Source organism: Penaeus monodon, chromosome 15 (genome assembly GCF_015228065.2).
Source record: "Penaeus monodon isolate SGIC_2016 chromosome 15, NSTDA_Pmon_1, whole genome shotgun sequence".
Classification (NCBI taxonomy): domain Eukaryota; kingdom Metazoa; phylum Arthropoda; class Malacostraca; order Decapoda; family Penaeidae; genus Penaeus; species Penaeus monodon.
In genome coordinates, this window is record NC_051400.1 from 31,352,321 (window position 1) to 31,352,626 (window position 306).

A 306-nucleotide genomic window follows, 5' to 3' on the forward strand; every position below is an offset into this window, starting at 1 on the left:
ATTCTTTAATGTACTCAAAGACTTAAGTCTTACAAAGACTTAATGCTCATTATACATCACTCTTTCTGCCATTGGTCCTGTGTAAAACGCAAGGAAATTTCGCAGCTAAAAAAAATAATCACAGCACTTCACGTCCTGTAACTTATGCAAGGCCATGGAAATTCTCCCTACCGGACTTCAGAAGAAATGCTCATGTTTTCTACTTGCCAAAAGAAAGAAAAAAAAAGTCTTGGATTCTCTAGACCAGTCAAGAGACTCCTTATCGCCCATGCACTGAATGTTTTTACAGTAAGCGTATTCAAAGTA